The following is a 17,482-nucleotide window of genomic DNA, read 5'->3' on the forward strand; positions in this document are numbered from 1 at the left end:
TAAGAAAGAAAGAAAGAAAGAAAGAAAGAAAGAAAGAAAGAAAGAAAGAAAGAAAGAAAGAAAGAAAGAAAGAAAGAAAGAAAGAAAGAAAGAAAGAAAGAAAGAAAGAAAGAAAGAAAGAAATTGTGTGTGGGGTCTTCCTCACTGGTCATTGCTTTAGATACTGAGGAGTATCTACTGTGCCAGGTAGAGATGGAAGTGAGGAGAGACTGAGTTTGAGGATGCTTTCATAGCTGCAGTGAGTGTCTTGGTCATATCAGTGAGCCCTGATAAGCCAATGCCCTCTGCACACCCAGGAAGCAGAGGTGAGAAGGAATAGAATGCGGCAATGTTTAAGAGTATGGTGTCATTTTGCTTGGAGACAAGATCACCAGAAGAATAGCGTGAAATTCAAACAATCTTCCCACCCTCCTGTTCCTTGCTGGAAAAGTCAAGTCCCACCTAAAGTTAACATTCTCTGAGGCCCATGTTCTGAAAAAGTTAGTCCTTAGTTGATTGAAATGATGCTGCCATCTACTGGTTGAAGTGGTCATGTTTTGCTTAGCGACTAGACAAATGTTGGGCCTTCAATAAAGGTCTAAGGAACCTAAGTCAACTTCAGGGGGTAAATTTCCAAGTTAACAACATTCATCTTTTAATGCAGAAGATCTCACTTAAGTCGCTTACGAATGACTCACTTCAGGGAATCTTAGAGTATTGTTTGTACCTCGTGTCAAGATGAAGAAAAGACCTCCATTTGGGTATTAAGTGCTGTGTTTAAACTTGATGTAACTCTGGGGTAGATTCAATTGTGATCCAGGGGTGGGGAACTTTTTACCTTTTTGTGTTCTATGGTTGAGCAAATGAATGTATTTTACTTATGTTTGGAAACTAATCTCCATTTGAGAAGAGGGGCTTTGTGGTGGACTAAATGAAGATATAGCCTAGGGGTGGAGAAGTATTTAGAACAGAGACTTTGTAATTGATTGAATGATTGGAAGGTCCTGGGGTGGGGTAGTCCTTGGAGATTATTTAATCACACTTAGTTGAATGATGTCATGTTTTGATCTTCTCTGTTCTGGGTTTGTTACTGAACAAAATAGAGAGCACCTATGCTGGTATTTTGAACCTGGGAAGTTGCCTTTGCTTGGTATTACATTACACCCCCAAAGGCAAAACACTTAAAATTTAAGCTTTGAAGGATAATTCTAAGTGATTATCTCTCATTCCTTCTCACTTTCTCTGGATCCAGTTCCCTCACAGTGGACTTCCGCCAGTGACTGATTGAAATTTTTAGCAAGACATTCTAAACTAGGGACATTCCTTCGAGGAGTCAATTCTTTTAAAAATTGAATTAATGTGTTTCATGTTCCATGAGGGTTAGATAAGTATCTCTGGAAGATTACAAATAGAATGAGATGCATCATTTTATTGTATTTCATTTTCCCAATAAAATTACTTTCTTTTATTTTTTTAAGAAGAAAAAGAAATCAGCTGGTTTGGGAAGTAAACTTAACTCACTGATTCTGGGCAGAGTTGGTTTAATTGAGTTGAATTTAAGTAGGAGGATGATATTTATAATCCTTAGCTCATAATTCTTGTGGCATTGCCTTGGAAATACGTGGTTAAGCAAGTAACTGAATGGCACTGAATAGGCATTTTAACCCAGAGTTCCCAAATGCCCATGATGTTAATGGGGAGTTGTAGCAGAACATGAAGAGAGGGCACAGATTGTGTGTGGGCCTTCTAAATCTAGTTACTGATGATTCATTGTGAAGGTGAAATAGTTTGCTGATGAAGATCAGGAATAAGTGGAACATAAAGCCAGAACAGGAAGGCAAAAGTGACAATGGGTGAGATTGGTGAGACACAAGCCCCAAGCCATAGCATCTTCTCTCCCATATGTCCAAAGATCTGGGGGAAGCCCATCACCACTAATGGTCCAAGCTCTTCACATCTTGTCTCCCCTTCCTTAGAGAGGGAAGGTGAAGAGTAGGCAGAGGAACCTATAGTCTGAACTGAAATTTGATGAGGAAAGAGAGAAATACATAAAACCTAAAACTAGGTTTTAAACTGAAAATTTATTAGGAAGGAAAAAAATGTCTCCATAAAATCTAAAACCGGATGCCATGGAAGGTAATCAGCATGACACAGAGGGAAGAATGACCACGAAGGAGCTACCTACCAGTTCACAGGAGAAAATAACAGAGAAATTTGGGAAGATTAGTACTTTTGATTCAGACAGCTACATATAAAACTCTGGATATGAGTAATAAAAACCAAAGTATTCTTCCTAATTTACCAAAAGGATAAACACATGGTCTCAAAGGTATTAGTGGGATGGGATGATGAATAAAACATGTCCATGGAAGGGCACATCTTTTACAGAAGAGACATCTGATTGAAGAGGTGCACAATTATCACTGTAGGTTAAGAAGATACACCTGCATAGAGACCCATGAATATAAGATTTGAGGTATGGTGGAGATAGTTTGGGAGAGGAGAAAAGGGAAGAGAAATACAAGATGGTAAATGATGATGATGATGACAGAAGTTAGGGTAAACCTGGGCAGTGGGGAGTAGAAAGACATCAGCTGCCGTTGATAACCTTGAGCCCCAGTCTAACCTCTCTGCCTTGCTGGGGTTACCTGGAACCAACACATGATGCTTGATGAAGATGGAATTTCAATGATGGTAAATTTAAATTGACCCATTCTTTGTTGCTATTGCAGAAAGAGCTTTAAAATGAGAATGAGTAGAAGCAAGAGGACATGAGAAAGGTGAAGTTGTGTGGTCTGGGGTGCCTGGGTGCTTCTTTCTTGTTTCTGCATGTATGTTAACTGGTTACCATTCCTCTGTCCCGCACTGTAACTGGAGAAGCCCAGTCTGTGGTGATTAGGTGAAATATATTGTTAACATTCATGCTATTATTTTACTGGACTATGATGATTGTAGAAACACAGGTATTTAGAAAAGAAGGAGTGGTTCCTGGTGGATAATTACTCTAGTTTGCTTTGCTTTGTTGCAGCCAAGGAAAACTAGATAATTATGATTGTTAGCAGAGTGAGAGTCAAGCCTCTAGGGCTCAGGAAAGAAAAATTTCATGGTCTGCATTTCTAAGGAAAACTTCTGATTTGGGTGAATCTGAATTCTTCTCTGGTCCTCTGACCAGCAAGCAGGCAATAAGGAGAGGATTTGATTTTGTCTATATTTCTCTCCCTTTGGTAGTTTGCATGTTGTAGCAGTATTTGGTACTAATCACATCAATGATTTGTCAGGTTTTAAGTAAAGACTATCTGTGGTGAAGATTCTGAAACTACTCCAATATCCTGAGTATATCTTTAAAAGCCCCCTATGTAAGAAAGAAGTATGCCATAATTGAGTCACTGGGGCTTAATGCTACTGACTAATAAGCCAGATAGAAGAAATAGATGATGCTTTTATAATACAAAACACAAAATGAGCACGGAGGGAAGATACATTAGTAATGTCCATCTTCAGTTACTGTATCAACCTGCTGGAAGTCTGTTAAGAATAGAGCATCTGATAAATTCTTAACTTTCTTTGTTGACAATTTCATCTATACTAAGGTAGAAGGAGTAAACCACTCTACCCCTCTACTCCAAATATTTATCAATACATGGCTCCGAGAGATAGATATTATGTTGGAAAAAACAATTAGTATCCACAAAGATAACAGTTGGTTGGATCAGTGCGCCCAAGCTAACAATATGAAACTTAATAGATATTAATTTAAAAGCCTTATTTAAGATTCAAAAAACCCAGTCACAAGCACAGGAAACCTGGTTTAATGGCAATTCTTATGAAAGAGATTGAAGTTCACCAGCAGCATGGCATATTATTAGAATAAGCCACAAATTTGAAGCCCTCAGTTCGAATCTTGTCTCTGTTACTTGGAGCAGGTAATTCTACCTCTCTGACTCTCATTTCCTCATTAGTAAGTGATCTTTAAAGTTTCTTCCAGCTCTGAATATTATAATAATCAGGAGCATTAATATCCATCAGTAGTGAAAGATGACTGTAAAAAATAAGAAATGTAATATAAAGCTGCATTAATAGAAATATAGCATCCGGAGAAAGCATAGCTGTAGACCTATAGTCTCTGTCCTTTCCCTTAGTTATTAGTGCTAGCCTTCTCATCCTCATCATTTTTTATCAGTTTCCAGTGACAGGGATCATCAGGAGGAACTATTATTTTGCTGTATTGGGCCACCTCCAATGTGGCAAAAAAATATGATATCTGATCCCTTGTCTGCCATAAATGGAGTTTCTTATTGGTCCCCATTTACTGGGGAATGGGGAAGAGTCTGTCTCAAAGTTGAGTTACTAAGTGTCAGGGAGCATAGACTCTTGTGAAAAAACCATACTTCTATGAAGTTTAGATAAGGAGCTGAGGAGAAATAATTTGCCTTTGTTTTGGGGGGACTCTTCTAGTGTTTTTTCTTGGACTTCTGGCAAAGGAAAAAATTTCTTTTTTCCTCACTCCCTACCTTTACACTGTAAATGAACAGCTTGCAACATGTGCACAAGACAGTGGGAGATGTGCTTGTCTTGCTAAGACTTATTCCTTGACCATCTTGCTGTTTTCTAACCTAAGTATAGGTCAGTAACTAGTGATACTGAGAACTGGACATTTCTTTTTTTTCTTTTTGGAGGGCAATTGGGGTTAAGTAACTTGCCCAAGGTTACATGGCTAGTATTTTTGTGTGGGTGTAAGTGTCTGAGGCCAGAACCGAACTTTGGTCCTCCTGACTCCAGGGCCTGGTGTTTTACTCACTGCACCACCTAGCTGCCCCTAGAACTGGACATTTCTAACTTTGGCAGCTACAGTATGGTTGAAGAATTCTTGAGTTCAGGATTCCTATCTCTGCTCATCAGAGGGAGGAGGATTTTATCAATTACACACTTCTTGGAGGAGATGACCACCGGTAGAGTCATCTGAAAAATGAGTAAAAGACTAAAAAAAACCTTTCTCTAGCTAGTCAGGAGAGTGGAACCTTATGAATTAAGTGTGAGTCTGAAGTGAATGCAAAATACCTATTCAGTAGTCCCTCAAAATTCTCTTCATCCTCCAGTTAAAATATACTGAGTTAAATGGGCCATTTGAAATGCTTTTTGGTGTCCCTATTTGTTCATGGCTAAATTTTGAGTTATCAACATCTTGCACATTTTCAGCAGTAGAGAAATAAACAATTGTCTTATACATGATACACATATCATACACTGAATATCTTTTCTAGAAGGATGCTGTTAACCCCCTTTTAGGGAGGCCTGAGACATGGGCCACATCAAAGCTTTGTTTTACAGATTTCCTTTTGAGTTACTCTAGGGTGGGACAGAGCTAGAGAGAGAGAGAAAAGATGTCCTTGTCTAGGGTCAGAGTCCCCTAGAATGAACCTGGGAATGTAAGCTCCTTAGCCCTAGGTTACAAATCTGTTTGTATCTTGCATTTATTTATCAGTAGTCATGTTTTATTCTCTCCACCTCCTCAGTAGCATGTAAACTTCTTGAGGGAAGGCACTGTGATGGCTTTGTATTTGAAACCCCAGTACCTAACTCAGTGCCTTGCAAATAGTAGGCACTTAATGCAGATGGATCTGAATTATTTAACAGTTTCTAGGACATTATTCTGAAGATCACAATGATTCTAAAATGTGTCTAGTAGAGGGTAACCCGACTAAAGAACTGAAACTCGATTTCATGAGGAAAGGTCGGAGGCACTGGGGTTCTTTATCTTGGAGAAAATTTAGGGATGCCATGACTACTGTCTTCAAAATTTGAAGGATGTATTTAGAAGGTTTGGGCTTATTCTGTGTAACTTCAGAGAGAAGAATTGGTACTACTGGGTAAAAAGTTAGAGAGACTTGTTTTATATTGATCTGAAATCTTTCTCACAATTTAATTGACAGTGCTAAACTGTCCCCAAATGAAGTAGGTAGTGTGTCCCCTTCCATGCCCAAAAAGGGGAAAAAGTCTAAACAAACCTATCAGGGGTGTTTTAGAAAGCAACCTTTTTTGAGTTAAGAGACTGTGCTAGTTAATGAAAATGAATGAAGTTAATATGCTAGTTAATGGAAACAGAGGTTAAAGAGGTGAAGTGAGGTCTCTGAGCCATAAGTGTAATAGCAGGAATTCAAACTGAAGTCTTGACTCCTAATCTGAAATCCATTGCTGTTAGCACTATATTGTCCGATTGTTGTCAACACTGACTTCAACTTGCAAGATGACAATGGACGATAACAATGATGATGGAGTTGGCTTCTTCACAGTGAAGGGACTTCTCTGGCGGCTACCTCTGGCTACTCTTCAGAGGTCAAGGGGATGTAGTCTAGGGGTTTCATAGCCTTTCCTAGTTTCTCTTTATAGGAATTGGGTGGTGATGGGGTCATGAGAGGCAAAAGAAAGCTCCAGATGAAGTTGCTGGCATCTTGCAAATGTTCCTGCCCTAGGGGGAAGAAGCAAGCCTGAACAAGATCAGTATGCTCCATAAACAGAAAAAGTGAATGGGGAACACACCCAGAATGGGAATGGAAGGAAGCTTTAGATGGAGCTGTCTGAGTTTTCTCAATTACTGGTCATAGGGAGATGTAGTGTGCTCTGGAGACCACTCCTGGTGATAGAGCTGAGCAAGGGATTGAAGGAGGTGACCAGCGAAGCTGGACAGTGATGTGGCCCTGGCTAAATTTTCTGCCTTGGGGCAAAGCTCTGATGGTTCTGCTATAGTTCTGACTCTGGTATAAAGATAATTCAACAAGGAAGTAAGATATAAGGTTTCTAATCTTAACTCTGCCACTGATCACTAGTGTGATGTTAGATGGCATTTTGCTCCTCCAGACTTTAGTCTCCTCATCTATGATATAAGGAGAATGAACAATGATATCAAGCTTATATCCAGCTCGAAAATTCTTTACTTCCTATAGAAATGAATAGTGTAAGACAACATTGATTTTCAGGGCTGAAAAGGACTCATTAGTCATTAAATTTAATTGAAATAGATTCAATTCAACAAGCAGCTTTTGAAGTTTAATTCATGGCTTTTGTTCTTTACATAATAGTCACTTTTTGATATACGCCATTTCCCAAACCTCCGGTGCTGAACCTTCCCTTGTCCCAAAGGAAAACAGTTAAGCAAAGATTTTATCATTTCTTCTTCTAAGACTAAGATCACTTATTAATCATTTTATCAACCTGCATATTGCTCTGGCAAATATTACACATTAAAGAACAACAGGAGACCATCTTGTTCTGGGACTGTTTCTATATGAATTCCATTGAACATAAAATGATGATGATGATGATGATGACGAAATTTGTATAATGTTTTAAAGTTTGCAAAGCACTTTATATGTGTCATACCATTTGATCCTTACTGAGAAGTAGTCACTATGGTTATTGTTCCCATTATACACATGAAGAAACCAAAGCTCAAAGAGATAAGTAATCTGTCTGTGGTAGCACATGCAGCATTCAAATCTAGTCATCCTTAATGGAGTGAATGCAAGTTGGAATTAATCAATCTATACCTATGTGCCATGTGTTATGTTAGGTTGAGGGGAGCACAAAGACAATTATAAAATAGCCCATGGTTTGAAGGAGCTTATCAGGAAAAACACAAAATACACATAAAAGTATAAACAAAATACATGCAAAGTAATCGTTGAGCAGAGAGAGGCTTTAGCAGCAACAGCCTATATAGAAACATGGGAAAAGGAAATGGAATGTCATGTATGAGGAGTGCTTGAATGTGAGTAATCTGTAATAAGCCTGGAAATGTGGGCTGGAATCAGATCATGAAGGGCTTTAAATGCCAAATGGTGGCATTTGGTCTGAGAGGGAACAGGAGGTCCCTGTAGATTTTTGAGCAGAGGAGCGACACAGATAGACTTGTACTTTAGAAATACTACTTTGGCAGATTTTTGGAGTAAGAATTGGAGAGGAAACAGGCTTAAGACAAGGATATTATTGTTAATTACTTTATAAATGAATTATAAAATGGAATTGGCATAGCTGACAGCTTGGGTTTATGTGACTTACATATTTATCTAGTTATTATAAAATGACAATTTCTTTTATTTTATACTTTTTTGCATGAAAATATTATTATCCAGATAATAACAAAAGTCCTACTTGAATTCATAACTGTGGTTTGAGGGTGACCATGGGTGCCTGAAGTTAATGTTATTAGAGTTCAAGGTTTTATCAGACTAGAAAAACTTTTAGTGACAGATACATCTGTTGCACAAGGTCCTGTCCAGTTTAGCATAGAAAAGCTTATCAACAGCAGGAGATCAAATAGATGATGAATTTTCTTGGCCTTGGCAACCCATGAAACATATTAAAACACCAAATGGCTCTCAGCCTTGTGTGGTCCCCTCCTGTTTCCTTAGTCCAAGTTGTAGAGTGATATAAAAGGCTACAAAGGTGGTAAATTTCCTACCATTTTATGTAGTCTATAAACATTAATTTAATGGCTATCATTCTAAATGTGGGATGTCTTTCCAAAGACTAATTAGTTGGTACACCCCAGAAGAGACTGAACTGCTTCAGTGCTGACATTACTATAAATGAATTCAAGAGACAAAAGTGATTGCAGTTCAATGAAATGATGATTCTCTGATTCTTTCCCAAAGAACAAATAAAGGATTTCATTTTAATCCATGCAACAGAAGCTAGCAAGGAACCTCAAGTCATGGAAGGAAATATGCATTTATTAAGTGCTTACTATGTTTCTGGTACTGTGCTAAGCACTTTATAAACACTCTACTTTGATCCTCCCAAGAATCCTGAGGTAGGTGTTGTTAGGACCTTCATTTTACAATTGAGGAAACTGAGGCAGACCAAGGTTAAATGACTTGCTCAGGACACACAACTGGTAAGCATATGAATCTGGATTTGAAATCAGTTCTTCCTGATTCCAGATCCGGCTCTTCATCCACTGTGCCACTGAGCAATTTGGCTTCCCTTATAATGCTTGTGAAAAGCACAAGCAGAGAGCATTGCCTGAAGATTATCACAGCTTGTCCACCAATGCTTATCATAAAGATGAAAGAATTGTATAATTTTTATGGAGATGTTGACAGGATTCTCCAAATCAAGCCAGCATATGATGATATGTGATTTTATTCATTGTATTATTTATTATTATTATTTAGGATAAATTTATAATTTGTTATTATTAATATTATTTATGATGATAACTTATTTTAATGCAACATTGAATTCAGGTAAGAACTGCCAAAAATTGAAGAAAGTTTTGTTTAGGATATAGACACAAAACGAGCTAAAGGTTGATAGATGACATAGAAACCCTGAAGCATGAGGGAAGAGCTTCAGGATCTATGCTAGTGTTAGCTGAGATCAGGACTCATTTTACAGTGATATATTTGGATAGCTTTGTTATTTAGAAACCATGTTAAGTGTAAACCCTCTCTCCCCAGGAACTGAAGTGTTATGGGGACAGTATGACCCTAAGGCATTGGGAGAAAATGTTTCTATTTCTGTGCTTGCCATATCTTAGAAGTATATAGCCTTCTGTAAATGTTAATTGATGTTAACTGGGTAAATAGAACCGGGCATGCTAATCCTTTTTAGATAACAGTGGAGGAAACAGCAAAATGGGGCCTTAAAGAGATTGCATTAGAGAATATGGACACTGCAACTTTTCAAAGCTACCCCTAGAACCCTGAGGGGTAAGTGTAGTCTACCTTGGTCTAGGAAAGTGGAAGCTAGAGAGTACTCACCACAACACCAACTCCAAGACAAAACAAAGAATTAGACAAAATTAGTGATTCTTTCAAAGTTAAAAAAAAAGTTAATAAAATTGAAATGTAAGCAGTGATTTTATACTGAGGAAATTCATTTAATGTGTGGCCTTCAATAAATGAAGGCCTATTCTACTATTTAAAGATGAAATTTCTGTCTCCTTGAGGTTTTCCATATGAATAATATTGAAACATTTAAGGAATCAAGTTTCAGTTTGCAGTTTTCAAGGCACCAGAACTTCTTGAGTGTAAAAAGTGATGCAATAAAAGAAAAGGAAACAATGTATATTCAATGTGATGAAAACGAAAGTGGAGAAAGTGGTTTCACCTTTGGCCAAGTGAAGGAAATGCCGCTGAGAATGTCTCAGAACAGTGAGCTCAGCAGCTACGACTGAGATTTCAGAGCAGTATGGCAAGCCTATGAGCCTGGACAGTGCTCATAGAGCCAAAGGAGCTAAGTGATGTGCCTAAGATCACACATCTAGTAAGCAGCTGAGACCATCCCCATTTTACAGATGAAGAAATTGAGGCAAACAGAGGTTAAAAGATGTGCTCAGGGTCACACATCCGGCTTTAAGCACTCTATTTACTTTACTGCTTAACTTTAACCCTAAGACAGCATAGTACTGGACAGGGGTGCTTCATTGTGTTCAACAACCCTCTGAGCATCCCAAATGTTAGTAAGTCTCAAAAGGAGACCTATGAGGCTGAAAGTCCCTGTCTTAAAATGCCAAGTGAAAGAAAGAATGGTTGGAGCCCAGTCTCTTGTCATTAGATACTGTTTGGGGTTCAATAAAGGTACATTCACATATCCCTGATTTAGGGGCAAACTTGACTATCTTTTAGGTAACAGGTTTGAATTACAACATCATAAAATCTATACGCTTAAAGAGACATTAGAAATGTCTTCTTTTGCCCTATCTTATAATATTCTTATGCTCAATTCAACAAAAATCAGATTCAACAGATTTATGGCCTGCTGAAATCTTACCCATCTTTCAAGGCCTCACCCAAGTACCACTTCCCTCATGATGTCTTCCTAATTTTACTTCCCTCCCCTACAGCACAAAGTTGGTTAGAGTTGCCTCCTTTGAATCCTAATAATATTTTGTTTGCATTTTTTTTTGCATTAGTAGCTAGAATTTATATAGTACTTCTTTATGGTTTGCAAAGCATTTTATAATTATCTCATTTGATCTTTGCGACAATCCTGTGAGGTAGGCTCTTTTATTATCCCCATCTTACAGATGAAGAAACTGAGACTTTTCCCAGGGTTGCACAATTTGTAAGTATTTGGGGCAGGATTAAACCCAGAGGCAGCTAAGTGGTATAGTGGATATAGCACCAGCTTGGAGTCAGGAAGACCTGAGTTCAAATTTGAACATCCAAGCTGTGTTGACCCTAGGCAAGTCATTTAAATTTGTTTGCCTCAGTTTCCCCATCTATAAAATTGGATAGTTTTTAACACCTACCTGCCAGGGTTGTTGTGAGGGTCAAATGAGATAATAATTGTAAAGTACTTAGCACAGCACCTGGCACATAGTAAACAGTATGTAAATGTTTGCTAATATTATTACTAATTCTAATTGCAAGTCTAGCGATTGTTTTTATATTTATTTATAAGATGGAAATAATAATTCTTACCCCCTGGGGTTGCTGTGAGAATACAGTGAGATATTATTCATAAAGGGCTTTATAAATCCTCAAACAAGGAAGTAGAACCAAACTTACCTCAAGGGTCATTGTGAGAACAAAATGAGAATATTCACAAAGCACTTTGCGAACCTTAAGCCCTACATAAACGTAATTATTATTATTATACTTTTAAATATTATACTACTACTACTGCTACTGTAACTGCTATTACTTCCACATGCAAGTCACCTTGATGGGCACTGAGAGCGAGAGATGGAGACCTACCATAATCTTTGCCACAAAGGAGTGTACTTTTAATTGAGGAGTGAAACATATATCAAAAGAATATAATGCAAGCTAGAAAGTAATTAAGGGCATAGGAAAAATGAGAGACTTGAAAGATTTAAAGGGGGAAGGATTGGGATAGAGACTGTGGGAGATGTAAAAGGGAAGGAATTATAGAAGGACCAAGTGAGCTGCGTCTTGGAGTAGGAGGCCAGCAGACTATGGTGAAAGGGTAAGCATTGCAGCCTTGGGCAAGTGAATGGAGTCAGGAGGACTGGATGATATTGAGGACCAAAAATTAGAAACATTTGCCTGGAACAGAGTGTGTGAACAGTTTTCAGGTCTTGAGACAAAATAGGGATAAAATGGACAAGATGTAATTTAATTTAAGAAACATTTATTAATCACATACTATATGCTTAGCATTGTGCTAGGTATTCAGAATACAAAGACAAAAAAAGCAGTCCCTGCCCTCAGGACAGTTACAGTTGATAAAGAAGAAACAGCATATATGTAGAGAAACTAAATACAAAATATATAAAAAGAAATACAAAGTAATGGAGATGGGGGGTGGGTTAAGAGTTAATACCACCTGTGTTTGATTTTGAGGGCAAGTGAAATCAGGAAAAGTCTCATGAAGGAGATTGTATTTGAGCTGAGCTTTAAAGAGAGATAAGGATTCAAAGGGACAGAGGTGAGGAGGGAGAGCAATAGCCTGTGCGGGACTAAAGACAGGAGATGGAATGTATGGAGAAAAGCAAGTATTCATCTGAATACAGGATCATAAGTGTTGAGCAAGATAAAAAGACCAACAAGACAGGGCCCCTAACCACAAAGAAATTTTCAGCTTTTCTTAATGGTAAATTTAATTACCTTTCTACAAGTATTCCAAAGGAAGGATTTCAATGATATCTTCTAAAAGAAAGTTAAAGAGAATCTTATGTTAAGAGAGAGAGATCTAGAGGCCAGATAAGCCAAGAAGCTAAGACAAAGGCTCACTGGTCTCCCAGCTCAGCCAAACCCAAACCACCCTCAGTGTCACCATGACCTCCTGGACCTTGCTGCCAGTTGCCCTGATGCTGCTCTGCTCCATCACCCTCTGTGCCCTGGCCTGTGACCTGACTCAGGATCTTCTGGACGACTTCTCACTTCTGCACCAAATGAGTCCATTTCCCTGGTGCCATGTTGGAAGGACAGGACCAACTTCAACTTCCCAAAGGAAGCCATGGAGGGCAGCCAACTCCAGAGGGAAAATGGCACAGTCATTGTTCACGAGATGCTCCAGCAGGTCTTCACCATCTTCAGCCTGAATGCCATGTCTGCCACTTGGAATCAGACCCATCTCGTGCAACTGCTCGGTGGACTGGATCAGCAGCTGGCACAGCTAGAGAGGTGTGTTGGGCAGGATGTGGAGTGGGAAGAGCCTTCCTTGGGAACTGAGAACCCCAGGCTGGCCCTGAGGAGCTACTTCCAAGGAACAAGGAAATACCTACAAGGTAAAGGATATAGCCACTGTGCCTGGGAGATCGTGAGAGTAGAGATCAGAAGGGTCTTTCTGTTCACGAGCAAGCTCATGAGAAAATTCAGGGACTGAGGATGAAGAAATGGATTCTCAACGTTATCTCCTTGACCAATTTCTTGATACCTGAAACCCAGCATGCAATAGTTAAAAAGGACTGTCATTTCTACATCAACTGATAAACATCCAAATTCACTGGGTTATTTTTATTTTTTGTTTTGTTTCCTGTGAGGCAATTAGGGTTAACTGACTTGCCCAGGGTCACATATCTAGTAAGTGCCAAGTGTCTGAGGCTGGATTTGAACTTTGGTCCTCCAGACACCACGGCCAGTACTCTATCCACTGCACCACCTAGTTGCCCCTCACTGGATTGTTTTTAAAATAACTTAAGCTGTCATTTGTAAAAAGATAAAGCCTAAGAATACAGAGAAGTTTCATCTGTGCTCAGCAGCAGAATAGTTCTAATGTTTTATAACAAATATTGATATTTACTATCATTTTATATTTATATTATGTTTTTAATTGATCACTATGCTGGTAATAATTATTATACACTGAGGAAAGTATATATTTGTGTAGTATTAATAATGTCCTATTTTTATATTAAATGTAATTTAAAAAAACATTTTACCTCATTATTTTTACCAAATAAACTCTCATTGAAAAGATAACTAGATGTTTCCAAGGGAATGGATAACAGATTCAGTGGAACAATTCAATTCAAGCAGCATTTGTCAAGCAGTGACTATAGGAAAGCTGCTGGTAACACAGAGAAGAAAAATTATCCAGTTACTTCCCCCAGAAAGCTAATAGTCTAGTGTAGGGCTTCTTGACTTTGCATCCACAGGGTCTGTGGATAAATTTCAGGAGGTTCTTGAATTTGGATAAGAAAAAGATTACATAGTTGGTAACACTGGCCAATATGGATCCAATGGAGCTGGAAGTGGACTAGGGAGTGGAGGCAGTAGTTTTGAGCTTTCATGGATTCTTATTTCTGGTTATTTCATTAACATATACAAATATCATATTGAAAGTTATCTATAAAACTTTAAATTTACCATGTCCACATCATCTAAAAATTATTAGCACCATTTGGTGGTCAGCTGGTCTTCTGGAAGTTGTCTGAGATTTACATATCATAGGACCAAAAGGCTCTGACAGCAAAACCTAGAAGCTTTCCCATGATTTACCATGTTTTACCAAGACATAATTTTTGGTTAATATATTAAGCAATTTGTAAATTATGTTCCTTTTATCTTTGTGAATGTATGGAATGTCTAGGTTCCCCTTTGTGATCTTACTTTCTGTTATTATTCCTTTTATACTGGCTACTTATATAGTTACATATATACATATATATATATATATATATATATATATATATATAGAGAGAGAGAGAGAGAGAGAGAGAGAGAGAGAGAGAGAGAGATTTATATACTGGCTACTTATATACTTACTTAATAGACTAAGTAGCAGGGAGAAATGGTGGTGGTGGTGGTGGTGGTGGGGAACAAGATATAATTTTAACATACCCTCCCCCACCCCAATTTTTTTTTGCCTTTTGGAAGGCAATTGGGGTTCAGTAACTTGCCCAAGGTTACACGGCTAGTTTGTGTGTGTGTGTGGGTGTTAAGTGTCTGAGGCTGGAACCAAACTTGGGTCCTCCTGACTCCAGGGCCAGTGGTTTACTCACCGTGCCACCTAGCCACCTCCCCACCCCAATTTTTAAAAGTAGACAACCAAAGGCCTATAGATACTAACTTGCCCAAGGTGATAATTAGTAGCAGAATTAGAAAAGACCCCAAAGCTCTTGGAAACCTGGGATGTTTTTTCAAGAAATAGACAATTAATAGAATATTAATGCATTGATCCAATTTTTTAGTCAACAGTGAAGCATTTATTAATCACTTACTATGTACCAACAGCTAGATGGATAGAATGCTGGGCCTGAAGTCAGGAAGACCTTACTTCAAATCCAGTCTCAGACATTTCCTAGCTGTGTGAACCTGGGCAAGTTATTTAACCTTTATTTGCCTTAATCCATTGGAAAAGCAAATGGCAAACCACTGTAGTATCTTTGCCAAGAAAAACCCATGGATACCATTGGCGTGCTACCATGAAAAGTCAGACAGGACTGAACGATTGAAAAGCAATAAAAACACATACCAGGCACTTGTGCTAAGTGATGAGAATACAAATACAAGTAGAAAGACTGTCCCTGTCCTCAAAGAGTTTATATTTGAGTAGAAGACAACTTATAAAAGGAAGCTTAAAAGAGAGGAATGTAGAGAAAGATAAAACTAAAGAAAGGTGCATGGTAGAGAAAGACTGGAGTACAGCCTGGAAAGGAATGAGACACAACTGGTTTGGGCCCTCCTTAAATAGAGGTATTTTGTGGAATTCAAGTTGTTTTTGGTAGAAGGAACACAACTATCAAAGATATAGCTGTAAGTAGAACTTTTTTTCATTTGGGGCAATTGGTGATGGGTGGAGTAGGAGGGGATAGCTCATCTGCCATGTGGCCACAGAGAAGAAGCTTCTCTGGATCATAAGAAGATTTTATCCTGTCATGGGAGGATAGTGGACCACCTGCTGGGAGGAGAAAGCCTGTACTCTCTCCAGACTTTCACCACTTCCAGGGGCGAGGCACCTAATTGAATGCCCTCTTAATTTTATGCCTTAGGGGAGAAGCTCCAGGTATCCCACCCTACTTAAAGTTCTGACAGTCAGGATAGAAATTGATAGAAACAGATGATTTCAAAATACACAGTCAATAAGCATTTGTCAAGCATTTTCTATGCATCAGGCATGATGCTAAGTGTGAGGGTGTAAAGCCAAGAACAAGCAGCTCTCCAGAGGACTGCTGCTGTGAATAGCTTTAAGGTTATGATCACATAGTATAGTGAACTCTCTATTTATTCAGCAGTAAACTAAAGCAAAACATTCACAGAAACCAAAGTACAGCATTCACAATATTATAACAACTTATCACTAAAGTGGCCACATAGTTTAAACAAAAGATATCATTCAGTAAATCCTTAACTCAGTCATCCTTGAGGAGTAATCCTCCTTAAGGGACACAAAGTACAAAGGTTAAAGTTTTCCCACCCCTAGGTCACATTGTCTTAATCTCTCAGTCAAAAAGTCTTCTTCCTTCTTTATTGGAGATTAGTTTCCAACCTTAACTCAATCATCCTTAAGAGGGTACAAGGCACAAAGTACAAAGTTCTCCCACACCTAGCCCACAGTAAATCATGATCTTCTCAGTCAGCACTAAGTACCCAAGGAGAGGTTTTTTCATCTTGGCTTGAGGCTGACTCCCAGATTCCATGGGTCCAGCTCTTGCCTGAATCTACCCAACTGTCACCTGGATTCACAGGCAGGCAGCTCTCAACTCCTTGTTCAGTTCCTCATCCAGATCCCATTCCATATTGAAGCTTACAGTGTCCAGACCACCTCAAGTCTTTCAGAGTTTCTTGTTTCTGGGAAGACAAAGCTTAACAGAGCCCAAAACAACATTCACACACATTGCCAGCACCATCATCAATTCACTATCTGCCTGTGAAATCAACACAGACCCATAAACAAGGTCTGAGAACTCAACACAAATCATCAGTATAGTCCCAGGACTTCTGAAACCCTCCTCCAGAACTTCTGTTAATAGACAAAAAGAAAATCCTCTTTCAGGGCTTCCAGTAAGGTGCCAGGGCTTCTGTGTAAAGTATTAAAAACACAAATCAACACAGACAGAACAAACAGAGCACTGGCCACCATGAGTATTCCCTTCTTAGTTCTGCTCTCTCCCAGCTTCTGTTTCTGCTTTTATATGGCCATTAGCTCCTCCCTGTTCCGCCCACCTCTTACTTCCTTCCTGTTCCTGTCTTTGGCAAGTCCCTCCCACTGTGGGTTTCACAAGTTCTGTTTCTTAACAAAGATTTGATATAATCACTGGCAAGGCTCAACTGAAACAAGGTGTTATGTACTTATTTGCTTGCCATTACAGAGGGATACAAAGGAAAGCAGAAACACTATCCCTTACTAAATGAGTTCACATTCTAATGGAGGAGACAAAATGCAAATAACTCTATACATAGGTATACATGGATATAACATGAGTGAACTTGGTCTCACTCTCTCTGGTCCAGACATTGCTCCTCAGGATTGGAGGGTATTCTGGGGGGTTTGGACTCTGCCTTGCTCTCTCTCACTCTCTTTTGTGCTCTCTCTCTCTCTCGCTCTCTCTCTCTCTCTCTCTCTCTCTCTCTCTCTCTCTCTCTCTCTC

The 17,482-nt window shown here is 38.8% G+C and overlaps 1 pseudogene; it reads left to right on the forward strand.

The window, feature by feature from the left end:
* Positions 1-12,724: 12,724 nt before the first annotated feature.
* On the forward strand, positions 12,725-13,275 carry LOC138161238 (interferon tau-2-like; annotated as a pseudogene).
* Positions 13,276-17,482: the final 4,207 nt, after the last annotated feature.

The sequence above is a fragment of the Petaurus breviceps genome, unplaced genomic scaffold (assembly GCF_028583685.1).
Source record: "Petaurus breviceps papuanus isolate PSGF00001 unplaced genomic scaffold, PetGlider_PUasm1.0 184, whole genome shotgun sequence".
Taxonomy (NCBI): domain Eukaryota; kingdom Metazoa; phylum Chordata; class Mammalia; order Diprotodontia; family Petauridae; genus Petaurus; species Petaurus breviceps.